Source organism: Bos grunniens, chromosome 7 (assembly GCF_055505025.1).
Source record: "Bos grunniens cultivar Pamir isolate PY7600 chromosome 7, Bosgru_T2T1.0, whole genome shotgun sequence".
Taxonomy (NCBI): domain Eukaryota; kingdom Metazoa; phylum Chordata; class Mammalia; order Artiodactyla; family Bovidae; genus Bos; species Bos grunniens.
The window spans coordinates 28,571,349-28,587,445 of NC_141171.1; the positions used below are offsets into that span (position 1 = coordinate 28,571,349).

Here is a 16,097-nt window from a genome sequence, read left to right on the forward strand (position 1 = left end):
CCATGCAGGGACTTGATTGGATTGGGTAAGGATCATGATATAAAGTTTAGACTTGATATTAGAAATATCCAGTAAGGATTTTTGAGGAAAGAGATCCAAACTCTCTATGGGTAAAATCTTATATTGATGCTTTCTATTGAATGGTGGTTGGGTATTCAGAAATTTCCTATGATGAACAGTCAAGTTATTTGTCTGGGCAGACTCTCCTAGAATAGTAAAGTTATCTTAATGAAGAAAATGCTTCCCTGGTGGTTCTAAGGTAAAGAATCCACTGGCCAATGCAAGAGATGCACCAGATGTGGGTTTGATCCTGGAATTAGGGAGATCCCCTGGAGAAGGAAATGGCAATGCATTCCATTATGCTTGCCTGGGAAATCCCATGGACAGAGAAGTCTTGAGGGCTACAATCCATGGGGTCACAGGGAGTCAGACATGACTTAAGTGATTTAAAAAGATCAGTGAAGAAAAGGAACACTTGATGTAGTCATGTCAGTGTAGACAGGGGTAGGTCGTTTTGCTTCACAGGGTTGTGTGGGTGTGTGTGTTAACTGCAGTACAAACAGAGGTCCAGCAGAGAGGAAATCCCTCCTTTTTCACGTATCTGACAAGTTTGGGAAATATTTACACAAATGATCTCTGTCTTTGCAGGTCCACTTCCATGTAACCAAACAGAAAATCAAGTAATTATAGGATAAATTGATAAAATGTTTTTAAAAAGCATCAAGAAATGTACTCTTGATCTAGATCAATATCTAGATCAAATGATATAGATCAAATACCCATGTGCTTGAGATTGTCTTTATTTATTGGTGAATAGGACACAGAAAACACCTACCCTCAGGAAGCTTGCTTTAGAATCAAGAGGATTGGGTAATTTTAAAAAGAAACACTTAAGAAAGCAATAAAATCAGGAAATGGCATAGGTATGCTACTGTAGAAATAAGAATACACAATGATACTAGGGATGGAGAGGTATTGCAAACAACTTTTCTAAACTGTGATGTTGAGTAGAGGCCAGCATAGGTCATATGAATATTGCTGTTAACTGTGGCAGAGTTATCCCTGGCTTAGAATGGCCAAGCACAGATGTCCAGAGCAGGAGAGTCTAACGTAGTCAGGATGCAAAAACAAGGCCAATGTGGCTAAAGAAATTTCAGTGGGTAAGGAAGGATTTGGTAAAAAATGAGACAAGCTTCCTAAGCATAAAAGGGCTCCACACTAGCTTTTATCTCTGCTGTTGCTGCCTTGAAAACTCTCAATGATTTTTAAACAAACTCCTCTGTTCAAAAATTGTTGTAGTTGTTCAGTGACTTAGTTGTGTCTGACTCTTGGCAACCCTATGAACCAAAGTACATCAGGCTCTTCTGTCCTCCACTATCTCCATGAGTTTGCTCAAATTCATGTCCATTGGGTCAGTGATGCTATCTAACTATCTCATCCTATGCCATCCCCTTCTCCTTTTGCCTTCAATCTTTCTCAGCATCAGGGTCTTTTCCAGTGAGCCAGCTCTTTCCATTAGGTGGTCAAAGTATTGGAGCTTCAGCTTCAGCATCAGTCCTTCCATGAATATTCAGGGTTGATTTCCTTTAGGAGTGACTGGTTTGATCTCCTTGCTGTCTAAGGGACTCTCAGGAGTCTTTCCAGTACCACAATTCAAAAGCATCAGTTCCTGGTACTCAGCCTTCTTTATAATCCAACCCTTACAACCATACATGACTACTGGAAAAACCATACCTTTGACTATATGGACCTTTGTCAGTAAAATGATGTCTCTGCTTTTTAATATGTTGTCTAGGTTTGTCATAGCTTTCCTTCCAAGGAGCATCTTTTAATTTCATGGCTGCAGTCACCATCCACAATGATTTTGGAGCCCAAAAAATAAAATCTGTCACTACTCCACTTTCCCCCCTTCTCTTTGCCGTAAATAATGAGACTGGATGCCTTGATCTTAGTCAGCTTTTTCACTCTCTTCTTTGACTATCATCAAGAGGCTCTTTAGTTCCTCTTCACTTTCTGCCATTAGAATGAAATATCAACAACTTGCATATCTGAAGTTGTTATTTCTCCTAGCAATCTTGGCTCCAGGTTGTGATTCATTCATCCAGTCTGTCATTTTACAAGATGTACTCTGCATATAAGTATTTATTTAAGCAGGGTGATAATATACAACCTTGTCATACATAATCCTTTCCCAATTTGGAACCAGTCCATTTTCCATGTCTGGTCTAACTGTTGTTTCTTGACCTACATACAGGTTCAGAATTGGGAAAGGAGTGTGACAAGACTATATATTGTCACCCTGTTTAAAAATTACTTGTTCTAAATCTTGCAAATTATGTAGCAGGTACTACTGGTAAACCATAGTAAGGATTTCAATTCACACATAATTTGAAGGGTTTTTTCCCTTTGCATATTCAAGGCACCTGAAAGTAATTAGCCCAGCACCAACATAGTTTCTGTCGTGTCCAAGTCTCTAAATCCTTATACCTTGTTGCTCTGCTGGACAGGAATTTTAATCCCAGAAGGACCTTAGACTCCAAAATGACTGCTAGCACTCTAGCCATTACAGTTTCTTTCCAGCCATGATCAAAGTCACCTCTTGAATTACCATACCATTTCTACCTACCTCCCGTTAACTGATATAGAAAATGGTCATACTTAGCAGCAAAGCAAGCTGAAAAATAAAGTCTTTATTCCAGAAAGCCATGTCCTCAGCTAAAAACTAGACTTTCTTTTCCCCTGTAGAAAGAAGAAACCCATATGAGAGGAATATATATTGACAGTTCTGCAGTACACTCTCACTTCTTTATTTGACCTGAAATACAGATTCATTTACACTTCCATTCATTCAACATTTATTTACTCAAAAGTTTTATGGAAAGTCTGTTTATGCCAGATTTGTACTAACATCTGAGGAGAAGAAGTTGAGGTTAAAAGTTGAATGTTAGAAAATAGCATAGGGAGCAGCAGAGGAAGACCATAGGTAATTGTGTTGAAAGAATTAGAAAAAAACTGTCTAAAAAGATAGGGTCATGAATTACTAACTGCAAGTGTTGAGGAAACTACCCAGAGGATATGAGGTGAGAGGGTAAGCTTAGTTTTACAAGGATAAATAACAGACAAAGAAGGGAAATGTATTTCCAGGTTATACCTTATGCCATGAAGTGTGATTTTGAAATAATATGTGAAATTTCTTCAACTCTGTTATAATTATTAATCAGACTTGATAGATAGAACATGGTCACCAGCCAATTGTTTGATTAAACCACTTGGTGAGCGTATAGGTTCCCACACAATTGTTTTGGCTGCAGCCATCAGAGCAGATGATAAAGAAACGCTGATAAGAATGGATTGGCTATGTTGCAGCTCGGTGCACCAGAAGACATAACCTCAAGGGTAAAGAAATATACCAGCTAACAGAAGAATCAGGCATTGTCTATTTGTTCCAAACCTCTAGCCCCACACCCATCCAAACCGAAAAATCCCCCATCTGCTCTCTCTCTCTCCTCAGCCAATCATATTGTATCAGAGACCCTGCAAGCCAGCAGCTTCCCAAACTAGCCTGGGATTATAGGAGAGCATCTTGCCTATGACACCCCACCCAACTTTGAAAAATGATTCCCATATCCAGTAATGCTTTGCTCATCTTTATCCAGAAAAAAAAATTTTTTAATAGAGTGAGATTTTGAGGAATAATGTTGAGCTTTAGAGGACAAGCAAAAAGATTTCTCAGTTTGGAAAATAAGATATATTCAGAATTTTCAGACTTTTCAGACACTGTCTGAAGTCACAGTCACACCCCTACTATGAGGATGGCTGTCACCATCACAGTGCTGCCCTTCCCTGCGCAGCTCTTTTCTTAGGAAACAAACAAAAAAACAGCTCTGTGATAAATCACTTCTGCAAGATGTGTTTCATATGTCAAGCACACATTGCTTCTAAATCAAATGCTGATACATGACTTCCGTCAAAAGTAAGCAGAATGCTGTAATTTATAATCATCCTGAAGCACACTGCAGAGAAAATGAAAGCAGACCATTAAATTTTAATGCCTGTTCAGTTCTCTGAAAAGAGAGTTTCTGGCCATGTTTTAAGCCAGGCACTGTTCCCCATACCATCGTGCACAGCCCCCCCAAAAATAGTTTGTGCTTGCCAACACTTGTGGAAACTAATTGCAGAAATGATTTAGCTGTCAAAAGCTGCCATGCGTTAGAAAGTTCTCCTGAGTACAGAAGGTGACGGTGGAGGAGTGGGTCCTGTCCAATGCTCCCCTCCCTTGTACTTTTTAACAATTGTCTGTTGTTGTGCAAGCCAGCTCCTCGCAGCAGGGCTGGGAGCAAATATTCATTGGGGTGTCATCTCCGCTTAGGCTCTTGTCCTGCACACCTATTCATCTGTGTTAAGTGAACAGCAGCATCAGCTCAAATTAAGCTGGCTTGAAAACAGCCACTGTTAATAATTTCTGCTGTGATTCAACTTAGCTTTGGCTAACAGGTGAAGATGTTTCATAACGGAGGCAATTACAGCTCTGAGAGCGCTTTCCCACTGCCTGTTTAATCAGAGGAATGGAACACTAGCTCCTCGCGCGTAGGGAAGGGCCAGCACAGCCTCCATCGGGCTGCATTCGTTATCTGCTAGATTGAACAAGCTGCCTGCCGGGGACAGATGCTTAGTGCAGTGATTAGAATATAAAGCAATTGCAAAGGCTGAGGGGATTGGAGTCAGTCTCCTTTATCTCAACTTACTACAGGCTTTTCTGGTCAGATAACAAAGTCTTCCAAACCAGTCTTTGTAGAGGAGAAATCATATGTATATCAATGCATGAAGACTCATGCATATTCATTCATCTGTTCCCTATATGAATTTTCCATTTAGAGTAGGAACTATTTTTTTTTAAAAAAGGAAGGGGATTCTTCGGTTCCAAATTCAGTTCCTTTTTATTAGCAAATTTTTATGACAAGGAATATAGAGAAGCAGTAAGTGTTAAACCAGTACAATAAAAATGCTTGCCAATTTTTCTTTATTATTTTTGAAGATTGAAAAGTCCAATGGTTTTACTCATTTCCAAACAACTTTCATATTTAGTTTTTTTTTTTTTTTAAAGGAACATGGGTGGGAAACTTCAAAATATATAACCCTAAGTATTCACTTACATTATAAGGAAAGAAAATTGAAATTATGTATGTTTTGCTACTTTTTACATTATAGAGACAGCATACTTCCAAGCAGAGGGAAATCTATTATTCTAGCACAAAGCAGTCTTTCAGGTCAACTCTGCATAACTTTAAATTATAGCAGAAACATATCTGTGTACTTCCTAATTGTGGAGATTTTCAAATAATTCTTTTCTAGTCAAACATTTTTCCTCTTATTCTCAAAGAAAGTCAAGCAGTCTAAATTGAATTTTTATTCATTACAATTTCCTGAAATGTAGTTCTTAATGGTTTCTGATCTGCCTGAAGGCATGAATCTTAAAGTACTTTTCCCCTCAAACCAAAGAACTAGGGAAATGAAAAAGACCCGTTTTTGTTACTGGTATTAAATTTCCATTGTATACATTAATCTGCCTCACAGTATTTTCCTTCAGCATATTTTCCATCAAGGGTCTTTAATAAAGTCCTTGGTAGGTTATGCTTAATGAGCAATTGATTACAGGGCTACATATCCTCAAACTGATCGTGTTTTCTACAAGCAGCAGAATAGCAAAGAAGGATGGGGAGAGGTGGTGAGAAGTTAGCCATAAGCTTACTTTTCTTTTTAAAAATGCATTAAGAGCTTGGAATGGTTCTGATTTCATAACACCAAGGTTATGCTTAGAGCAATCTATTTCCATCTAGGTTTTTAATGGAGATTGTAGTCTTCATCAATTATTTAGTAGGCTTCCAAGGCTGTGTGTGTGTGTGTGTGTGTGTGTGTGTGTGTAATTGTGTGTACGTTAGTTTTGGGACCCAGGAATAAACAGGAAAAATAGAATGATAGAGTTTGCATTGCTAAATATATGGTTTAATGTTGTGTTTAAAACACCTGCTTAACAAGATAGTGACTTGCCTTTTTTAAGAGGTATTTTTCTCCCTTCATTCTTTAGAACCATTCATCTAGCCTCATCTTGGAATATTCTCAGCAAGAATCTACTGCCCACTGAGTTTCCCCCTGACAATTACTGTTGCTCTTGAAGCTTTGAAAGCCTGTGTAACATTAGCCTATCTAGCCCAGTGAAAATGTCTTTACAGATTAGTGTAATGTTAATACTGCTGGCTCCCTGCTTTTGACCTGAAGTGGAATATATTGCGCTGCTGGAGCAGATGGAATCAGAGTTTCATTGGGCTACAGAGATTGGTTGGCTGCCTGCCAAAAATTCAGTGCTCGTGGCATGGAGGCTTAGTCTCAGAAAAGCAGGCTTGAATCTATTCTCTGCTCTTGAAGAGAGAAAACAAAAGTGTCACATAAGTTTGTGTGGAATCAAACTACATTTGTTAAGATCGTTCATCTGCAGATGTTTACCCAGCATTCGAGAAGTAATTGAATCTTTTGGTGTAAAATGGAGACATCTTTATTCAGTTTTGCTGAAAGACAGGAGACAAAAGCCAGAGCAAAGGATAAAAAAAGAAATTATCTGAACTCCATTTAACCTTCCAGTTTGAATGCCGATCTCAGCCTAAGAACACAAATGTGTACATGTGGAGTGTTTAAAGTCTGTCTCCTTTTTTTATGAGTGCAAATAGATCTTAGTCTGAAATAATAAACCAAATTCATAAATGAAAAAGAGCTGTGTTATAGAGCCAAAGTGAAACAATTATGCAGATAGTTCCAAACCAGGATCTAAAACTCTATGGGGTGAGGATAGAAGGGTGGAGAGATATATGTCCTAAATTATACACACTAGCTTTTAGTGACTGCATCTTGCAGATAAACATTCAAGACCCCTACTGGTTTTGTGTGCACAGAAAGAGCCTGCAATCATATTCTTTCAGAATTGACATGCTTTTTGAAGGTTTACCTTTGCCTGGAACCCTGGGAGCATTGGTTAAAAACCTTAATAACAGCAGAGTAAGACTGTAGTGGTCAGATTTAGCAAATAAAAATATAAGGCACCCATTTAAATTTGAATTTTAGGTAGACAGGTGTCAAAAAAGTATTCAAATAGAATTCATGATATTTAGCCTAAGTGTCTCCCAAATTTTACATGAGCTACGAGGCAAGCAATATTTGGGATATACTTACACTAACTGTTTATGCATTGTTCGTATGACATTTGAATTAACCGGACATCCTACATTTTATCCGGCAATCAATTCCATGATGTACTTTTTTTTTGTCTCACTTTTGGAACATGATAAATTCTGCCCTACCTAACTTCCACATGCACACCTAACTTCCAATTAGCACGTTTTTGTATTTATCCATAAGATTATTTCTGAGTTTATTTTTATCATATTTTCCTCTCAAGCACTGCCTTTCCACAGCAGTAAAACATATGCTGTTTGCTGGCTAAGTAGATGGGTAATGTAAGCTGTGATGTGGAGAGGATTCTTCTCTTATCCGTTCTCTCTGAGGGTGTCGTTACAGAAACATATATATGTGCTTTTATCTGTGATAAGAGCTACCATCTGCTAGCTGCAATGTGCACAGCTTACCGTCTGAAGTGCTTATACATATTATGAAAACACACAGCTTTTGTGTATGTTGAGAATACATATAGACAGTGTTCTAATAAACCAGAATATTAGCTATTTGAATATATCAGATGGATGCAAGATAGAACTGCAGTTATGGACAAGAGCGATTAGAGCTGGCCCATTGCCATGCATGTATTTATGCCAGCAGGATTTTTGTGACCTTTTAATATTGCATTATTTGCAACCTCTTCCCATATATAATTATTTTAAATCAATGGAACCTTTCCAATGAGAAGAGGCCCTTTAGAAGCTTCATGCCAGGGATCTCCAATCCCCGAGATGTGTGGCACCTATAGGTGAGCAAAGGGAGAGACTGAGACAGGGCAACAGAACATAAATTTGAGTTACTTTGACCTTTAATCCAGGAGAACACGAAGAGAAATGCACTAGGAAGGTTGGTTTGTAGCTGTCTGGAGACTGATAAGCTATAATAAAGGTGCACTCAGTTGCAATTCATCTAAAGCTTCCATTGCTATCACCCTCCTTTTTCGATTTTTGTTCCCTCAAGTACTTATCTAAATCCCTTTCAGTGCCAGCTTGAATGCACCCCGTGTTCTCTCCAACTGTGACTAGCGCTGTCTGTATGCGTCAGTGTCTGCAACACACACTCTCCCCCTTGTTTGACAGGAACCAATGCCAACACCTAATTAAGGATAAGCCACAGAGCTCTCAGCTTTATCTTTGTCAACTGTTCCCTTCCTAGCTTTCTGCCTAGCTGAGTTTTTAATGACATGAGCAACAGTTCGGTTCAGCATTCCTCAGGCCCACCCGTTTTGATTTCAGTCACTAACTTTGGCAAAGCAGGGACAGCAGAAGATGGTGGTGGCCATTGTGCAAACAAGGCAAGGAGACACGGCAGTACTGCTGTCTGGGTGTCACCTGCCACCCCCCCCCCGCCCCGTGCACACAATGGGGATGTGCAGATGTGCTGGAGGGAATATTCAGGAGTCTCTCCAAAAAGTATTCAGATTTTCCAAGGACCTAATTTATAAAGAAAAGGCCCATCTGGTTCAATCTCATATAACATTGTATTAAACATTCTAAATCAATTATGCATATGTAAGAGTTATCATTCCCTAAAACTGTGGCAAAACCAGATTAGTGTGTGATACTGACTTTCATAAAGTCATTAAGTTATATATTTTAAATTAAAAGTATGACATCTTTATTTATACAGACATATACATATATATGGGCTTCCCTGTGGCTCAGCTGGTAAAAAAAAATCTGTCTACAATGCAGGGGACCTGAGTTCGATCCCTGGGTTGGGAAGATCCCCTGGAAAAGGGAAAGGCTACCCACTCCAGTATTCTGGTCTGGAGAATTCCATGGACTCTATAGTCCGTGAGGTCGCAAAGAGTCTGACATGACTGAGTGACTTTCACTTCACATATACATATATGGGCTTCCCTGGTGGCTCAGATAGCAAAGAATTGGCCTGTAATGCAGGAGACCTGGGTTTGATCACTGGGTCAGGAAGATCACCTGGAGAAGAGATGATACCCACTCCAGTATTCTTGCCTGGAGAATTCCACGGATAGAGAGTCTGGCAGGCTACAGTCCATGGGGTCGCAAAGAGTTGGACATGACTGAGTGACTAACACACACCGTATATACACACACATGTGTGTGTACGTATGTGTATGTGAATATATATATGTACGCTTGTGTGTGTGTTTAGAGAGAGTGTGCCTTATGTTTTTCTGTCTGTACTTCTATATTATACTCAAAAAGGCCCAGTATTTTCCTAGAGGTAGTTCTTACTTTCAGTGTTAAATCTGTGCCTTTGCATTTCTCTTTGTTCTCTGGCTGCTAGGTAAAGCTTAAAGTTTTATATGGTCAGGAAAATGTCATAGGCATTGAGCTGTCCCAAGACAGTATGATTCACTGAAATATCATTGAAATAAAAATCAAAATGCTGAGATAATTATGTATATCACTGTCATCGATGTGATTTATTTTGACCATGTCAAAGGCATCTACATTTATTGGTGAAGAAATGGATTATTTGTCCCATTTTCCATTGTTATTTCATTTCAACTTTATGGTTTCTTTCAAAATTACTCAACGTCTCTTGTTGGCTCTTTTTTAAATTTACTTTAGTGTTTTGACTCCTTTCAAACTTTTGTTTTTAACTGGCAATTCTATATAACAGAAAAGAAAAAAAAAACAGCATTTTCTGTGCAGACAAGAAGTAATTAACATTCTGTAGCAAAAGAAGATAGCATTAGTAAAGAAGGCTGTTCAATAATTATATTTCACATTCATTCCTAGATTGGCCCCTGTGTGTTCTGTAGAATGCGTGAGAAATGGGTTAAAAAACATGGTGCAGAATGGATAAGAAATATGATAATCGCTAAATGACAGAAGTTTAGAGTACAGTTTGAGAGATTATATATCCTATATCTAATAGCTCCCTACATGACCTTTGGAAATCGTAGTAAATCTCTGCAAATATTGTAAAAAGAGTCTCAAATAGGATGTACTTGTTCCCTTCTTTCTGAGTTGACCATCCCAACCCTATCAACAAAAACAAGACAAGGAACTGAGCCTCTTAGGCACTTAATTTTAAACCAAACATCTGCTTTTGCCCACATTTTTTGAATACTTCAGATAAAACTTTTGCTCACCCAAGTTACTCAAGCTTCAGTGTTCTCTGCCTGTCAGTAGAGAAAGCCTCCCTTCTGGATCTCACCCTAGCAAGTGCAAATCAGCGGCACTGGCTGCCCCTGCCAGCTCTCCTCCTGGATGTTGGGCTGATGCTTTTGATGTCTCACCTGATTAACAGGGTTTTTCTGAGTGGTGGTGACGGGTCTGTATGGGACCATCTGTACTCTATTATAAGGCACCCTGAGAGACCAAAGGCACTCTTCGCAAGATGACTGTGGAGAGATTTCTGTGTATCCTCTGACCACAGAACTGAGTATTTCTCTTCCCTATGTCAACTGGACCATATTGAAATAATTGAAACCTGCTTTATCTCTTATTAACTGGTCCAGCTCCTCAAAGCTAGGATTCTAAAATATTGGTCAACTCAAAAGGTGTCAAATGCAGATTTCTCAACAGGCTAGCTGATGTAAGAGACTGACAGATTGAGAGGGTGGATCTACTTCTTCCGTAATAAGCCTATTTCTAAACCAGTGCTTTTGTGGCTGGGTAGATTAAATCAGAAATATCACGAGGTCAAAATCTTCTAGTTCTGTGAAGAATTTCTCAGATATTAGATGGATCTCCCATTGAAGAATTATACTATCTAAACTCTACGGTAAGGTCAATTCTGTCCAGAAAGATATAAATACAACCCATTTAAGGGTATTACATTGATATGAGAATAACTATACTTCATAAAACAATGAAAAAGCATAAATCTTTCAGTCTAAGTTGAAAGTACTTGAGTTTACAAAAAGTGAACAAAACAAAACAAATTTGTCTGTATTTGCAAATAAATGAATTTTTTTCTGTAGGCAGACGTGGTTGACAATGCTTCTCTGTCAAACTTTCAAATTTTGATAATCATTATTTGTTTTTTTAGAACAAATAAAACCTGAGGATATATTGCATCAATTGTTGGTAAAGAATATCTTTTTGTTCTAGATGTGAGAGTCTTATTTAAAATATCCTTATGGTTTACTCTGGTCATTTTCATTTCAATCACGAAACAAAAGTAAGCATATTGTAGAAAATGAAAAAGCATAATATGTCTATTTGGGAATTATTTTCAGCAAATTACTTGCACATTTTTGTTAATCATATACCAAGTATGAACAATATATTTTTCATTTCCTAATCTCTCTATGCATACACTGCTGTCTCTAGTTAAGCCAACCTTCTCTGCAGATGGACCAATGGATTGTACATTAGTGCATTTTTCAGCATAATCAGGCTTGATATTTTAAGAAAATATTTGTTCCAGGTAACTTTTATTTACATAAATGTTCCATTGAATTTTCACCAAAAACTATCACACCTGAGTTTAGTGTGTATAAAACATCCCTGTTTTCTAAGAATGAACATACTGTTATTGCTACCGGGCTTACATATATATTTATTTTACATAAACCAAGAAATTTAAATTTACATTAAAAATGGATTTACTATTTAATAGACCACATTCAATCTGAGTAAACATATGCAAGAGTAATCCATCTATTAATAAGACCTGTCTGCAAACCATTGTTTTAATACAAAAGGAGACCTATTTGTTTTGCTAGACAAAAGCCTATGTGTCATGGGTCAATAATTAACCTCCTCAATGTATATCTTTCCTCCTCAATATATATCTTTCCTAAGTCAGTACCTTAAGTTGCTTATACTCAAAAGTAAATGAACTGCATAGAGAAATAAATTGCTGTGACTAAAACATAGCCTCATGTGTTGTTCTTCTATGGTTTAGACGAATCAGTGCAGATCTTTTATAAGAGGAACACCAACATGGAGATATAGGTTAGTTTCACCTCTGGCTGAATCTGATGTCAGTGTGGTAATCACCAGGCCTAGTCAATAATACCTCTCCTCAGTATAATTGCAAATCCAGTACAACCATGACCAGAACTAAATTGCTTCAGAACAATCAATAGAAATCTTCTGATTGTGTTCCTGGGTGTATGCATCAAATACAAAGAGGAAAACTGTCCATTCAAGCAAAAGTCAATTTTATAAATAAAAAATACTGTATAAAAGTCATGTTATGTTTTATGTTCTTTCTTGGAAGAAGAGATTAAATATATTGGTTAGTTGTCCATGGAAAGAAAGTGTCTAGCAAGGAATTCATCATCAGACAAATAGCAATGCAAGAATTTTGGGATGAAAGATATATCTGAGACTGAAGATGAGCTAGCCAGTTAAGCAAACACCTTCCTTCTATTTTGAAACACAACTGTGAACTTAAAGGTAAAATCTCTGTACTCTTTGGTAAACTTCAGTCACTAAAGCGGCTAGTTAACTAATGAGTCCCAAAAGATGCCAATTACATTAGAAAATAACATTAGCGCTATTAATTTCCTATAAGAGGTGCATAATAATACAGGTTACATGAAAGGGTCAGTGTTCCATCTGTCGAGATCACTGCTTCTTAAAATACGGTGAACAGAATTGTTTCACCTTCAAGTAGATAAGATTTCAACCATAGAGCTGCAGAACTAAACAGAATTAAAAATAGATGTTTGGCAATGATGAATTTAGCCTATGTTGTGTCATTATATATCCAGTCAAATAAGAACATCTTTGAGTCTAAGAAAATTGAAAATGGGTTTTAAAAAGGGACAGGGTAGAAAAAGGAAGAGAGAGACAGAAAGAGATATGAGGATGTTCATGTGATTACAGTATAAAAATAAATTTAAAACCAAAGGATTAGAAGTTTTATAATCATTGTTGTAAGACATTCTGCTTCCTCTTTTGTAGGTATTCTTTGGTCTTATCAAAAAAGTTGTAGAATATTTGCTAAAGCATATTTGCCTACTCTTCTCAGATCAGATCAGATCAGATCAGTCGCTCAGTTGTGTCCGACTCTTTGCGACCCCATGAATGGCAGCACGCCAGGCCTCCCTGTCCATCACCAACTCCCGGAGTTCACTCAGACTCACGTCCATCAAGTCAGTGATGCCATCCAGCCATCTCATCCTCTGTCGTCCCCTTCTCCTCCTGCCCTCAATCCCTCCCAGCATCAGAGTCTTTTCCAATGAGTCAACTCTTCGCATGAGGTGGCCAAAGTACTGGAGTTTCAGCTTCAGCATCATTCCCTCCAAAGAAATCCCAGGGCTGATCCCCTTCGGAATGAACTGGTTGGATCTCCTTGCAGTCCAAGGGACTCTCAAGAGTCTTCTCCAACACCACAGTTCAAAAGCATCAATTCTTCAGCGCTCAGCCTTCTTCACAGTCCAACTCTCACATCCATACATGACCACAGGAAAAACCATAGCCTTGACTAGACAAAACTTTGTTGGCAAAGTAATGTCTCTGCTTTTGAATATGCTATCTAGGTTGGTCATAACTTTCCTTCCAAGGAGTAAGCGTCTTTTAATTTCATGGCTGCAGTCACCATCTGTAGTGATTTTGGAGCCCAGAAAAATGAAGTCTGACACTATTTCAACTGTTTCCCCATCTATTTGCCATGAAGTGATGGGACCGGATGCCATGATCTTAGTTTTCTGAATGTTGAGCTTTAAGCCAACTTTTTCACTCTCCTCTTTCACTTTCATCAAGAGGCTTTTGAGTTCCTCTTCACTTTCTGCCATAAGGGTGGTGTCATCTGCATATCTGAGGTTATTGATATTTCTCCCAGCAATCTTGATTCCAGTTTGTGTTTCTTCCAGTCCAGCATTTCTCATGATGTACTCTGCATATAAGTTAAATAAGCAGGCTGACAATATACAGCCTTGACGTACTCCTTTTCCTATTAGGAACCAGTCTGTTTTTCCATGTCCAGTTCTAACTGTTGCTTCCTGACCTGCATACAAATTTCTCAAGAGGCAGATCAGGTGGTCTGGTATTCCCATGTCTTTCAGAATTATCCACAGTTTATTGTGATCCACACAGTCAAAAGCTTTGGCATAGTCAATAAAGCAGAAATAGAAATAGATGTTTTTCTGGAACTCTCTTGCTTTTTCTATAATCCAGTGGATGTTGGCAATTTGATCTCTGTTTCCTCTGCCTTTTCTAAAACCAGCCTGAACATCAGGAAGTTCATGGTTCACATATTGCTGAAGCCTGGCTTGGAGAATTTTGAGCATTACTTTACTAGCGTGTGAGATGAGTGCAGTTGTGTAGTAGTTTGAGCATTCTTTGTCATTGCCTTTCTTTGGGATTGGAATGAAAGCTGACCTTTTCCAGTCCTGTGGCCACTGCTGAGTTTTCCAAATTTTCTGTCATACTGAGTGCAGCACTTTCACAGCACCATCTTTCAGGATTTGGAATAGCTCATCTGGAATTCCGTCACCTCCACTAGCTGTGTTCATAGTGATGCTTTCCAAGGCCCACTTGACTTCACATTCCAGGATGTCTGGCTCTAGGTCAGTGATCACACCATCATGATTATCTGGGTCATGAAGATCTTTTTTGTATAGTTCTTCTGTGTATTCTTGCCATCTCTTCTTAATATCTTCTGCTTCTGTTAGGTCCATACCATTTCTGTCCTTTATAGAGCCCATCTTTGCATGAAATGTTCCTTTGGTATCTCTGATTTTCTTGAAGAGATCTCTAGTCTTTCCCATTCTGTTGTTTTCCTCTATTTCTTTGCATTGATCGCTGAGGAAGGCTTTCTTATCTCTTCTTGCTATTCTTTGGAACTCTGCATTCAGATGCTTATATCTTTCCTTTTCTCCTTTGCTTTTCGCCTCTCTTCTTTTCACAGCTATTTGTAAGGCCTCCCTAGACAGCCATTTTGCTTTTTTGCATTTATTTTCCATGGGGATGGTCTTGATCCCTGTCTCCTGTACAATGTCATGAACCTCATTCCATAGTTCATCGGGCACTCTATCTATCAGATCTAGGCCCTTAAATCTATTTCTCACTTCCACTGTATAATCATAAGGGATTTGATTTAGGTCATACCTGAATGGTCTGGTGGTTTTCCCTACTTTCTTCAATTTAAGTCTGAATTTGGCAAGAAGGTGTTCATGGTCTGAGCCACAGTCAGCTCCTGGTCTTGCTTTTGCTGACTGTATAGAGCTTCTCCATCTTTGGCTGCAAAGAATATAATCAATCTGATTTCAGTGTTGACCATCTGGTGATGTCCATGTGTAGAGTCTTGTCTTGTGTTGTTGGAAGAGGGTGTTTGTTATGACCAGTGCATTTTTTTGGCAAAACTCTATTAGTCTTTGCCCTGCTTCATTCTGTATTCCAAGGCCAAATTTGCCTGTTACTTCAGGTGTTTCTTGACTTCCTACTTTTGCATTCCAGTCCCCTATAATGAAAAGGACATCTTTTTGGGGTGTTAGTTCTAAAAGGTCTTGTAGGTCTTCATAGAACCATTCAACGTCAGCTTCTTCAGCATTACTGGTTGGGGCATAGACTTGGATTACTGTGATATTGAATGGTTTGCCTTGGAAACGAACAGAGATCATTCTGTCATTTTTGAGATTGCATCCAAGTACTGCATTTCAGACTCTTTTGTTGACCATGATGGCTACTCCATTTCTTCTGAGGGATTCCTGCCTGCAGTAGTAGATATAATGGTCATCTGAGTTAAATTCACCCATTCCAGTCCATTTCAGTTCACTGATTCCTAGAATGTCGACATTCACTCTTGCCATCTCTTGTTTGACCACTTCCTATTTGCCTTGATTCATGGACCTTCTAATCCCTTCTAATTCCATTTTCTCATATTTCTAGAGTGGGGGTTTTGAGTTGCTTAAAACAATATGCTCTGATAACCTCTGTTCCACTGTGCTCAATGACTTTCCGTTAGCTAGCAAGACATGACTG

The 16,097-nt window shown here is 38.5% G+C and overlaps 1 protein-coding gene across 11 annotated transcripts in view; it reads left to right on the forward strand.

Moving 5' to 3' along the window:
• The window catches only part of LOC147368971 (uncharacterized), a 513,832-nt gene that overhangs the window by 88,630 nt on the left and 409,105 nt on the right, over nt 1–16,097 (forward strand). Inside the window, exon 3 of one of the 11 annotated variants that reach the window (XR_015167019.1) lies at nt 6,086–6,763. The exons of the other annotated variants lie outside the window; for them this stretch is intronic. The gene's annotated coding sequence lies outside the window, so the exon portion shown is untranslated. Of the gene's footprint in view, nt 1–6,085; nt 6,764–16,097 lie in introns of those variants that run through there. 11 annotated transcript variants of the gene reach the window in all.